Source organism: Bombus affinis, chromosome 17 (genome assembly GCF_024516045.1).
Source record: "Bombus affinis isolate iyBomAffi1 chromosome 17, iyBomAffi1.2, whole genome shotgun sequence".
NCBI lineage: Eukaryota > Metazoa > Arthropoda > Insecta > Hymenoptera > Apidae > Bombus > Bombus affinis.
Genome location: NC_066360.1, coordinates 6,766,761 through 6,780,066, shown reverse-complemented (window position 1 = coordinate 6,780,066; position 13,306 = coordinate 6,766,761). Strand labels below are relative to the sequence as shown.

Below are 13,306 nucleotides of genomic sequence, written 5' to 3'. Positions count from 1 at the left end.
ACCATGTCCTGGTCGGATACAGAATATTTCTGCAGTTACAGGTATTTATATAAATCTTTTTCAGTGATAATTGGTCAATACTCCTTACATTTCACAGTACTAGAGTTAACTGGTTAGTTTGTTAGAGGCTAAATGAGAGGTTTTCCGCTACATGATCATTATTATAGTTCAAATTTGTTGCTACTCGCTATTACGAGAATTTATTCCTATGTATTTAGCGTTACATTTCTGCTAGTTCAAAATCACAAATAATTTCTAAACCAACTTAATGTTACCAGGTACCTTTCTGCTAATCGGCAAAGGATTTGCAACAGCGGTACGGGGTAGGAGAGATACAAACTTGGATGTGGTGCCTGTCGATTTCGTCGTCGACATGATAATATGTACTGCATGGCATATCACGCTGCATCGTGATCACGAAGTTAAAGTATACAACTGCGCGAGTAACGCATACCCTTTTAAGTAATATTTATTGCGATTTTTTACGAATTAATGTAATTCGATTGTTAGAGTATTCCAAAGTTTATTTAAGAAACGTGGATAATGAAAGCACAAACAAATGTAGAATATAAAAGTCCACTCTTGCTCCCAATACTTCAATTTTGGAAAATAGTAATATAAATAATATTTATTGAAATTTCATAATATTTTCTGAGGTACTCGGATAATAATAAACTTTACGCGTAATTCCATTAATTGTAATAATGTAAATGTTCCAATTGAGTAGGTTTGGTCCGATGGTAGATGCTATGGTAAAATGTAGCATAGATACCCCACTGAACGATACGCTATGGTACCCAGGTTGTTCAGTCGTAGCTAATAGATATATTTGCAACGTTCTGAGCTTAATTCCGCGTGTTTTACCTGCGTCATAGATATATTTTTAAGACTCCGAGGTTGTAAACCAATGTGAGTATTCTATCGATCCTCGAACAACTAGGACAATCTTTCTGGGTCAATCTTTGCGTTCATCTACAATAATAATTAAAAATGATATTTCAGAATGATGAAACTTCTCAAAAATGGCAATAAGCTGTTAGCATCGATAACACATTTCACCACAAACGAATGGACTTTCCAAAGGGATAACTGTTCCGACTTGGCGAAGAAGGTGAAAATGTTACACGACCATTTGCGATATGATCAAACTACATTTCCGGGATATGGATTGGGAGAATTATGGTGTAATTTACCAGATGGGAATTAGGAAATTTATTCTGAAGCAAGACTTTAAGCCAACAGCCCGACAACGGTTAACAAGGTGCATATAAAAGTATCTTTGTATACAAAAATAGATACTAATTTAAATACATACATTTTCGGTTATTTCAGGTTGTACTGGATACATCAGATCACCAAAATATCCGGAATAATAATTTTGCTATGGATAATGTTATAATTAGTGTACTGACTATTTGAATGCTACTTTTTTCTCTTTGAACCAAGAACAATGTAAATAGAATTTTATAAAGAAGGGATTCATCATTGCTTTCATTTTGTCTTTCCGCTCGTTTGATTTCTAAATATATTCATTTATGACATTGCTTAATATGGATGTATGTATTTATATGCACACGGTTTCTGATTTGTCATACATGACAATATCTTTACTCCACGATGTTTCTAGTACAAAGATCATTATGCGATAACAACAACAACAAATTAATGAAAAGTCCTCTGAGCAATGGACAATGACGATAGAAAAAATATCTTTTAAAATAAGATAGTTCTAGAAGCTCATTTTGGTTTCTGAATTGTTTGTTCACAAACCTTGTAGTTCTTTCACCAATCGGCGTTAAAATATATAACATCATGGACGAAATAACGAACAGACGTGATAGTCAGAGCTGAACGAAACATTCCTTCACATAACAAGTAGTAAATAGTGTACGTAGGAAGTGGTGTTAACCTCCAATAACCTTGACATTCACATATGTTATCAAGATTATCAAGTTATGTATTAGCCCTCGCTCGTTGTTCGTTATAAAATGATTAAGAAATTATTTTGCATAGAAAGAACGTGTCTTCTCGACACTGGGTGCATACTGTAGGGATCACGATATAATATATACATGTTTTATACTGATATTCTTGCATTTATCGTTGATATATTATTCAATATCATTATTCACAATCAGTTTATCGTTCAATCAGTCAGTCACTTACACAACTTCTAAAGGAAGAGTTTCACGAAATTTCGAAATGCGTTTGTACGAATTCATTAGCGCACTCCTTTTGTCATAATGAATGTCGAATAACATACGAATGACAGAAGTTTCTACATATTATACGCCTTATTTTATAGATTTTTCCAAACTGTACATTTGTCAATTTATCTGAAAAATCATTATATATCTTTCTATAAGCGAAAAGCCTGTTTTCTGTACTTCCGTGTCTCTTCTTAGCAATGACATTCAACTTCTCACGGGTTTTAAAGACATACATATCCTTTCCAATGACCTTGCGGATCATCTCATGTAATAAAATGTAAATTTCGAATGTCTAGGGCGGTCTTCCCTACTTCACCTTCGCCTGTGGAAAGAGAAATTGCATATAACGACCATAAATCATGCGTGTTAAACTACTATGGGTTGGATACTAATTTTGATTATTCGAAGAGAAACTAGAGATACAATGTGTTATAGTCACGTGAAATCACAGAATATTACAAACTACGAGAATGTCTAAAATTTTTACGGTCATGTATGTGCCACGTCATAAACCGTAAGGAGCTTTTTGTCTTTCTTTTTTAAATAAAGTTTGATATCTCAAAGGTGGTTCGAAAGAGTTTGCTACGTACGATAAACTTTGCTTAACTTTCAAGAAAATATTAGTATTGTAATTTTAAAGTGTTAAGGACTATAATTACTCCGCAAAATGAAATAAAATTTACTCTTTGAGGGATAATACAAGAAGAATCGATTTCTGGAGATTGCGAATGGCTTTTATAATCTTACAATCGAAAGAGTGCGGTATTCGTTCGGAGAACTTTGTGGTATTAATGGGCCATGTTCAGATGATAAAGGGGTTTTATCAGATGCGTAACACATGCTTGATGACTTCATTTATGTAGAATCGACGAAAACAAAGATTATGTAATAATCATTATAATATATAACAATATGTTATAATGTTATGCAATATTGTAGGAATATTTGAACTTTATGAATGTGAATTTTCATGAGAATTGAGTAACATTTAACAACAAAACTTGACGATATAATTCAGTGAAATTTAGTTACTTAGTGATAAATTATGTACAGAAACATGCACGGTATGTACATATATTGGAATTGGAAAAATCACGAAAGTGTGTAATTGCAAATTACAAAAATTAAAGAAAATTATACCAAGTAACAAGAACTAGACAAAGATTAGAAAATTATTTACTATTCAGTAATGCATATTGAATGATTGATGTATAATCTGAAACTTTCAGGGAGCAGATTCTCTATGTCCTTTATACCTTGTGTGAAGCGGTGGACGTAAACAAGCACACGAGTTAAAGGAATATTTTAATTTAAAATGTTTCAGAAGTTGCTAATTCTTTAAATATTCCGCCTTCACACCTTTTGAAAACATCGCAACATTCCACCAGAGACAGGAGATCAAAAGTAGTCCCAAGGCAAAATAATATCTCGCCAATAAATAGAAAAAAGACACCCGCTCTGTCGCAATACAATCTACTATATCATTGAATACAGCAACTTCCGATCCACTTCTTTAGCTTTGTATCGACGTCGTAGGATAGAAGAAATTGAATCATATTTTATTATTGAATTCAATTAGTACCGACAAAATACCTCGTTCTGCCAGATATTATTCCGCCATGAACCCCCGTAGATCATGGACAAATTGACCTCTTACGGATCGTTACCTACGTCGTCGAATACAACATCCTAATGGAGATTACATTAATGATGTATGCCTCTTCACTAATGAAAAGGTCTACTTGACTTTTACCTACATCATACTCGCGGTAGTCCAGTCCTTTAATACGTATAAAACCTTGACGAGTCTGGCAATTTTCATATGATAACCAAAAATTATTTTTAGTACATTGTGCACCATTATGAATACATATATAAGGCATACATAAAAGCTGGGCACATGCTTCTGGAGTATCATAAGAAACAAAAAGGTCTCGATAAACAGAGATTGAGAAACTATTACTTTTTCAGTTGGCAATAAGACATTAGCTTCGCAACATATGTTCAATATATTTCCAGTTCATATTGACACTTACTTTGGCACGTTCTCTTATAGAAGCACATCATCAAAGATCTTTAACACTTTCCTAATCTCCTGGCGTCAACTGACTAAACCAAATAATTGGTTTTCTATACGCTATACCTTTTTATACAAGCAACGTCTCGTAACTCTGAAATTAACGGTTTTTGAACCTATTAAAACCCTTTTGTTTTTTTTTATAAGTACTACCAGAGAGGAAATTACCTCTTCAGAAACAATCTAACTAATTATATAATGGCAAATTAAGTGGAAAGCAGCAAACAGAAAAGAAAGTCATGAATGAAATTAGGTTTGATGTTTGGTCATAATAAATTCGAGTAATCAAAAGTAAGAAAGAAAGTATGTATAAAAAGTAGACCTTAATAATCATCTGGGTCTTTATGAACATTTGACCTTGAAGGGTGCTGGTGTGGCATTGTACTCTTCACGCTCATCAGTAACAAGTGCTAACTTCTTGTCCAGGTCGGTTGCGACAGGTAAATACTGGTATGACGCCTCGCGTTCCATACTATCCGTAACGTTTTTTTTTTTTTTTTTTTTTTATTTATTAGAATATTTACAATCAATTCTCGTTGAGAATTTTCAGTAACTTAGTTTGGCGTGATACAATGACATGGATTATAATAGTTTTATATTGTTGATTCTAGTAGGACTAATGGTTTAATCTAGTGGGTATTTTCTTTTTAGTCTGCGGATCTGGTCCGTCGTGTCCAGTAGTTGGGTGACTAGTGGGTTGTGGTGGTTGTTGACTCTTGTGCTATATCTGCTTCTGGACTTGTGTATTTCATCTTTGACTGTAGGTATCTTGAGGTCTCGGTGGATTGTTTCGTTGGTAACATACCAGGGTGCATTTAATAGGGATCTTAGCGTTTTCGATTGGAAGCGTTGGAGTATTTCAATGTTGGAGTTACTTGCTGTTCCCCATAGTTGAATTCCGTAGGTCCAGACAGGTTTTATTACGGCCTTGTAGAGGGTTATTTTGTTCTGTATGTTTAGTTTGGAGCGTCGGCCCGTGAGCCAATAGAATTTTCTTAGTTTTTCCTTTAGTTGCTTTGTTTTTTCGGAGATATGTTTTTCCCAAGTTAGCCTCCTGTCCAGGGTCATGCCCAGGTATCTTACGGAGTCCTTGCTTGGGATTATTGTGTTGTTAATGGTGATCTGGGGGCAGGTTTGTTTTCGGAGCGTGAAGGTTACATGGGAGGATTTTTTTTCGTTTATTTTAAAACCCCATTTTTGGAACCACTTTTCCATGGAGTCGAGACTTCGCTGGAGAGTGGATGAGGCAATTGCCGGGTCTGCGTGGGTAGCTAATAGTGCTGTGTCGTCGGCAAATGTTGCTATTGTTACCTAGTTTGATATGGGTAAGTCGGCAGTGTAGATGGAGAATAGTAGGGGTCCGAGGACACTACCTTGCGGTATGCCGGATTTTATTGGGAATGTTGCGGAAGTGGCGCCTAGACATTTAACTATGAATTGTCTGTTGGTTAGGTAGGATTTTAAGATGGAGTAGTATGGGTGGGGTAGGATTTTTTTAAGCTTGTAAAGTAGCCCTTCATGCCATACTTTATCGAATGCCTGTTGGATGTCTAGGAATACGGCTGAGCAGTATTTTTTCTTTTCAAGGGTTTGGCTGATTATGTGGGTTATGCGGTGGATTTGCTCTACTGTTGGGTGTTGTTTTCGGAAGCCGAATTGGTGATCTGGGAGAGTCTTCAATTCTTCTAGGAGTGGAAGGAGACGATTCGTGAGCATCCTCTCGAATAGTTTAGACAGGGTAGGTAAGAGACTGATTGGGCGATAGGAGCTGGTTTCATATATTGGTTTACCGGGTTTGGGGATGAGGGTGATTAGTGAGATTTTCCACGCCTTAGGAAAGTGTTCAAGGCGGAGGATGGCGTTAAAGATTGATGCGATGAGTGCAATCCCTTTTATGGGAAGTTCCTTGATTGCTTTATTTCCTATTTGGTCGTGACCTGCTGCTTTCTTGGGGTTTAGGCGACTGATTGCTTCTATGATCTCTGCAGAAGTGAAGGGTTGAATAGGAGGGGACATTTGGAAGGGAGTGTGCAGGTATTCGGTGACGTCCGCTGCGGCTATGGAGGAATGGGGTTGGAATACTTCAGTCAAATGTTTGGCAAATAGGTTGGCTTTTTCTATAGGGCTACGCGCTCATCCACCCTGCGGGCGGCGGATTGGAGGTATTATTTGTGGGGGGCGCGTGAGTTTCCTGGAGGCTTTCCATAGTGAGTAGTTTGAGTCGGCTGTGGGGGACAGGCTGGCGAGGTATTTGTGAAAACGGTCATTATTGTAGTTCTTTATGGTTTTGGATAGTTTTCTAGTTGCGTTGTTTAGTTTGCGTTTGTCCTCCGGTGTTCTATGGGTCTGTCATATCCTTCTTAGTCTACGTTTTTCTGCTATTTTTTTTAGTATGTACTGGGGGTATTCGTGGTTGCTGGTGGACGTTTTTGCCGGTGTGAAGACGCGGATAGCGTTTATTATGCTCGCATTTAGGTATTCCGTGGCTGCTTCGATTTCATCATTGGTTTTTAGTGAGGTTGAGGCTGAAGTTGTGTGGGTAAAGACTTCTCTAAAGCGCTGCCAGTTGGTGTGTTGGTTATGAATGGGGCAAATGCCCGGCAAAGTCCACAAAGTAGCAAGTGACCATCCAGTTGCTGCTGAGTGCCGAGACGTGCAGACGTGTGTCCAGTGCCCTGTGAAGTTCACAAAACTCCACGTGACGCCCAGCTGACGAAAGCAAATCCAACTAACCTAGCCAGGGGTTAACAGCCTCTCGACTTGTTCTTTCACACTGAATTAACTAGCTCGATGATGGCTCTATCATTTCCAACAGGCTCCCCGGAGCAAAATTATAACACCGCCATGTTTCCTCCCCCGTGGCAAGAGGGCAACACAACTATCCTGGTAAATGACCATCACACGAAAAAACGAAAGCTCGAACCGACCAAGACAAATGTAAACAAGTTTCAAACCAAACCATCAGCCAGCCAAGTGACTACCTACAATAGATTCTCAATTCTGGAGTCCACGGAAGACTCCATGATTACAACCGAAAAGGTAAATAATCTCCATACTCAAAGAATTCCCCCTCCCCCACCGATATTCATTAACGACGTAATCGACATACAGTCAATGATTAAAACTATCGAAAAAGACATCAGCAAAGAAGACTACAAGTTAAAGATTAACAACAACCAAGTGAAAATACTGCCGTCCCACCCAGACGCCTATAGAAAGTTAACCAAGCTATTAAAAACGTTAAACGCCAAATTCCACACATACCAGCTCAAACAAGAAAGACCATTTCGAGTGGTGCTACGCAATATCCATCACTCAGTCGATCTAGACGAACTAAAATGCGAACTGTCAAATCACGGCCACGAAGTAACTAACATCAGTAACATTAGGCATAGAATCACTAAAAACCCACTATCCTTATTTTTTATATACCTAAAACAAAAAACAAACAATAAAGAAATCTACAATATCAATCGGCTGATGAACTCCATAGTTAAGTTCGAGCCGCGTCTTGCAAAGAAAGAAATAATACAATGCAAGAGGTGCCAAAGGTACGGCCACACGCAGAAATACTGCAATCACAACTTCCGGTGCGTAAAATGTGCAGGTAATCACCCCACTGACCAATGCACTAAATCCCCGGAAACCCCCGCCAAGTGTATCCACTGTCAAGGAGAGCATCCTGCGAACTACAAAGGATGCTCAGCCTACAAATCGCTACATAATATAAAGTATCCAAAACTGAGACCCAAGGACATAAACATACAAGAACCTAAACCCCCAAAACTCACCACACCAAGAGTATCCTATGCGCAGGCAACGCAAGGAAACGTATACAACTCGAAAACACACAGTGTACACACAGAAAATAGAATTCCCACCCCACAAAGCACAGACAACTTTACCAGACTCGAAAAACTTATCGAGAAGCAAACTGAGCAAATTAACAACTTGCTGTCACTACTCACACGCTTCATGGACAAATTCATAAGCACAGAAGCAAAATAAAACCAATGCGAATAGCTCTGTGGAACGCCAACGGTCTAGCTCAGCACAAAGCCGAACTAGAACTATTCTTAAAACAACAGCAAATCGATGTGATGCTCATATCCGAAACCCACTTTACCGGCAAAAACTACCTCAAAATACACGGCTACAACTTCTACCACACCCAACACCCCAGCGGAAAGGCGGCACCGGAATCATAATCAAGTCAAACATCAAGCACTACGAACTTCAACCATTCCAGAAAGACTACCTCCAAGCAACAAACGTAGCAATAGAAGACTGTCATGGTACAATCACCACCTCAGCTGTATACTGCCCTCCCTGACACTCCATCGCCAAAGAAGACTTTGACCACTTCCTGGACACCCTGGGCAGCAAATTCATAGCCGGAGGAGACTACAACGCTAAACACACCCAATGGGGCAGCAGCCTGGTTACAGTAAGAGGCAAAAACCTCCTCAACAGCATATTAACCAACAACCTCAAATACCGTACCACATACGAACCCACACACTGGCCCACCGACACCAACAAAATACCCGATCTCCTTGATTTCTTCATAACTAAAAATATCTCGTCAAGACACGTCCAAATCAATTCCTCGGCTGATCTCTCCTCTGATCATTCCCCCGTGATAGTAACAGTCAGTTCAACTATCATCGAGAACACACCTAATGGCCCCATTCATAACCAACACACCAACTGGCAGCGCTTTAGAGAAGTCTTTACCCACACAACTTCAGCCTCAACCTCACTAAAAACCAATGATGAAATCGAAGCAGCCACGGAATACCTAAATGCGAGCATAATAAACGCTATCCGCGTCTCCACACCGGCAAAAACGACCACCAGCAGCCACGAATACCCCCAGTACATACTAAAAAAAATAGCAGAAAAACGTAGACTAAGAAGGATATGGCAGACCCATAGAACACCGGAGGACAAACGCAAACTAAACAACGCAACTAGAAAACTATCCAAAACCATAAAGAACTACAATAATGACCGTTTTCACAAATACCTCGCCAGCCTGTCCCCCACAGCCGACTCAAACTACTCACTATGGAAAGCCTCCAGGAAACTCACGCGCCCCCCACAAATAATACCTCCAATCCGCCGCCCGCAGGGTGGATGGGCGCGTAGCCCTATAGAAAAAGCCAACCTATTTGCCAAACATTTGACTGAAGTATTCCAACCCCATTCCTCCATAGCCGCAGCGGACGTCACCGAATACCTGCACACTCCCTTCCAAATGTCCCCTCCTATTCAACCCTTCACTTCTGCAGAGATCATAGAAGCAATCAGTCGCCTAAACCCCAAGAAAGCAGCAGGTCACGACCAAATAGGAAATAAAGCAATCAAGGAACTTCCCATAAAAGGGATTGCACTCATCGCATCAATCTTTAACGCCATCCTCCGCCTTGAACACTTTCCTAAGGCGTGGAAAATCTCACTAATCACCCTCATCCCCAAACCCGGTAAACCAATATATGAAACCAGCTCCTATCGCCCAATCAGTCTCTTACCTACCCTGTCTAAACTATTCGAGAGGATGCTCACGTATCGTCTCCTTCCACTCCTAGAAGAATTGAAGACTCTCCCAGATCACCAATTCGGCTTCCGAAAACAACACCCAACAGTAGAGCAAATCCACCGCATAACCCACATAATCAGCCAAACCCTTGAAAAGAAAAAATACTGCTCAGCCGTATTCCTAGACATCCAACAGGCATTCGATAAAGTATGGCATGAAGGGCTACTTTACAAGCTTAAAAAAATCCTACCCCACCCATACTACTCCATCTTAAAATCCTACCTAACCAACAGACAATTCATAGTTAAATGTCTAGGCGCCACTTCCGCAACATTCCCAATAAAATCCGGCATACCGCAAGGTAGTGTCCTCGGACCCCTACTATTCTCCATCTACACTGCCGACTTACCCATATCAAACGAGGTAACAATAGCAACATTTGCCGACGACACAGCACTATTAGCTACCCACGCAGACCCGGCAATTGCCTCATCCACTCTCCAGCGAAGTCTCGATTCCATGGAAAAGTGGTTCCAAAAATGGGGTTTTAAAATAAACGAAAAAAAATCCTCCCATGTAACCTTCACGCTCCGAAAACAAACCTGCCCCCAGGTCACCATTAACAACACAATAATCCCAAGCAAGGACTCCGTAAGATACCTGGGCATGACCCTGGACAGGAGGCTAACTTGGGAAAAACATATCTCCGAAAAAACAAAGCAACTAAAGGAAAAACTAAGAAAATTCTATTGGCTCACGGGCCGACGCTCCAAACTAAACATACAGAACAAAATAACCCTCTACAAGGCCGTAATAAAACCTGTCTGGACCTACGGAATCCAACTATGGGGAACAGCAAGTAACTCCAACATTGAAATACTCCAACGCTTCCAATCTAAAACGCTAAGATCCCTGTTAAATGCACCCTGGTATGTTACCAACGAAACAATCCACCGAGACCTCAAGATACCTACAGTCAAAGATGAAATACACAAGTCCAGAAGCAGATATAGCACTAGAGTCATCAACCACCACAACCCACTAGTCACCCAACTACTGGACACGACGAACCAGATCCGCAGACTAAAAAGAAAATACCCACTAGATTAAACCCTTAGTCCTACTAGAATCAACAATATAAAGCTATTATAATCCATGTCATTGTATCACGCCAAATTAAGTTACTGAAAATTCTCAACGAGAATTGATTGTAAATATTCTAATAAATAAAAAAAAAAATGTCCTTTATAAGGTCTGCTGGGTGCTTCCTTTTTAGTCTTCTGTCCATATTTGTGATTTTGTATGTTTTCGCAGCTAGCCGGTTTATGTGTGTTGCTATTCTTGATTTGTATTTCTCGGAGTATCTGCTGATTTCTTCCTTGACCGTTGGCATTCCCAGATCCCTTCGTATATCTTCGTTTCTGACGTACCAAGGTCCGTTTACTATTGTTCTGAGGATTTTAGCCTGTATTACCTCTATTTTGTTTATATGGCTCATTGCTGCCGTCCCCCATAGTGGTATTCCGTACGTCCAGATTGGTTTTATGATCGTTTTATATATTTTTACTTTATTTTCTGTGCTTAGTTTGGATTTTCGGCTTGTTAGCCAATACATTTGTCTCCTTGTTTTCTGTATTTTTTCTACTATTGATTTGATGTGTAGTTTCCAGGTAAGTTTTTGATCTAAGTGGAGTCCTAGGTATTTGACATGCTTTGTTTGCGTTATATGCGTACCGTTCAATAGGATGTTTGGTGGTATCTTTTTCCGTAGCGTGAATGTAATATGGTTGCATTTATTGGGGTTTGCTTTTAATTGTTTTTCTTGTAGCCAATTTTCTATTTTTACGATATGTTCTTGTAGTATTTTGACTGCCGTTTCTGGGTTAGTATGCCTGACTAGTATAGCTGTGTCGTCCGCGAATGTCAATACTGTGCTGTTGGTAGTTGTTGGTATGTTCGCCGTGTATAATGTGTATAGTATTGGGCCTAGGACGCTTCCTTGTGGTACCCCGGCCTTGATGTCTTTAACTTGAGAATGTGTGTCCTTGATTTTTATAACGAAGGTTCTGCTGCTTAGGTAGGATTTTATTAATTGGTGTATTTGCACCGGGAATTGTTTCCTAATTGTTTGTAGTAGACTTTCATGGTTAATTTTATCGAATGCTTTCTCTATGTCTATAAAGAGGGCTGTGCAGTATTCCTTGTTTTCTAGTGCTACTATTATTTCGTTTATAAGCCTGTGCATTTGCTCTATCGTGGAGTGTTTGTTTCTGAAACCAAATTGGTGATCCGGTATTAGTTTTTTTGTCTCTATTATTGGTTTTATGCTGTCGTATATTATTTTTTCCAGTATTTTGGAAAATACTGGGAGCAGTGATATTGGTCTGTAAGATGCAGTTTGGTGCGGGTCTTTGCCTGGTTTATGTAACATTTTGATTTGTGCTAATTTCCATGGTTTGGGGAAGTATTGAATTCTTAGAATTGCATTGAATATTATTGTAATTAGTCTTATTGCTTTTGGCGGAAGGTTTTTCAAGATTTTACCATTGATTAGGTCGATTCCTGGCGCTTTGTTGTTTTTTTGTTTTATCAATTATGTTTTTAATTTCTTGTGCCGATGTTTTAGGTATGGTGTATTCCTTGTCGGCTGCGGTAGTAGTGGTTTGTGGATCCTCCTCCGTATGACTTTTGAGGTTGCTGTTGTTGATAATGTGTGGTGTGAATGTGTTGCAGAGGTGGTTGGAGAATTCTTCGGCTTGTTCTTCGTTGCTTCTTGCCCATGTGTTATCTGCTTTTCTGATTGCCGGGACGGGTATTATTGGCTTCCTTATTTTTTTCGTGGCTTTCCATAGTGAGTAGTTGGTGTTCTCGTGTGTGGAGAGTGTCCCTATGAACTTTGCGAATTCGTTATCGTTGTGCTCCTTTATTTTGTTTTTTATTTCCTTTGCAAGTTTGTTTAAGTGTTTTTTGTTTTCTCGGGTTCTGTATTTTTGCCATTTTGCTTTTGCTTTTCTTTTTTCTTTGATTTTGTCGAGTATTTCTTGCGGGATTGTTATTGTTTGTCTGCTGGTTGGTTCGGGAGTAGTGGTTGTCCTTGCTGCTTCCTGAATAGTTGCTGTCAATGTTGCTACTGCCTGTTCTATGTGTTCAGGAGTTTTTAACGGGATGTTGCAGTTTATTTTGCTTTCTATTATTTCTTTGAAAGTTTGCCATTTGGTGGTTTTGTTGCATAGTGTTTCTGGTTTGCTATAGTGAATTGGTTTGTTTCTGTATTCAATTATTATGGGTGTATGATCGGAGCTGAGCTCGAGGTTGGGTGTTATTTTTAGTTTATTTGTGTTTAGTCCCCTTGTAACTGCAAAGTCCAGAAGATCTGGTTTTTTGTTCAGGTCAGTCGGCCAATGTGTCGGTGTTCCTGTGGATAATATATTGAGGTTATTATTTCTTATGTATTTTTCCAGTGTTCTACCTCGAGGT

At 39.3% G+C, this 13,306-nt stretch overlaps 1 protein-coding gene and 1 long non-coding RNA gene across 3 annotated transcripts in view; one reads left to right on the top strand and one right to left on the bottom strand.

Annotated features, from left to right (window-relative positions):
• LOC126926271 (putative fatty acyl-CoA reductase CG5065) overlaps positions 1-13,306 on the bottom strand; it is an 89,395-nt gene that overhangs the window by 36,058 nt on the left and 40,031 nt on the right. The window lies entirely within an intron of this gene.
• Positions 192-1,117, top strand: LOC126926305 (uncharacterized). Of its 2 annotated transcripts, none has more exons than XR_007714476.1 (3): positions 192-656; positions 728-909; positions 1,003-1,117. It is a non-coding gene; the product is annotated as an uncharacterized LOC126926305 (long non-coding RNA). The 2 variants fall into 2 exon arrangements; XR_007714475.1 differs by having other exon boundaries at positions 197-656; positions 1,084-1,117.